The following is a 229-nucleotide window of genomic DNA, read 5'->3' on the forward strand; positions in this document are numbered from 1 at the left end:
GCATATATATATCTGCATCTTTTATGAGCCTGCATACTCCTCTACGAAACTGAGTGTACGCTTTTCACACACGCCCGTATATCAGTGTGCGTGTGTGCTTACTTACTTACCTGAGAGCTTAATAAACAAAGCAGGTGTTTCTTTTCCATTTAGTTTATGTTTCTTAACTTTTTGCTTATATCTTGGTAAAGTGTTTTGTCTTCACGCCCCCCTTTGCTGTTAATTTTTC

This window comes from Penaeus monodon, chromosome 33 (genome assembly GCF_015228065.2).
Source record: "Penaeus monodon isolate SGIC_2016 chromosome 33, NSTDA_Pmon_1, whole genome shotgun sequence".
Lineage (NCBI taxonomy): Eukaryota > Metazoa > Arthropoda > Malacostraca > Decapoda > Penaeidae > Penaeus > Penaeus monodon.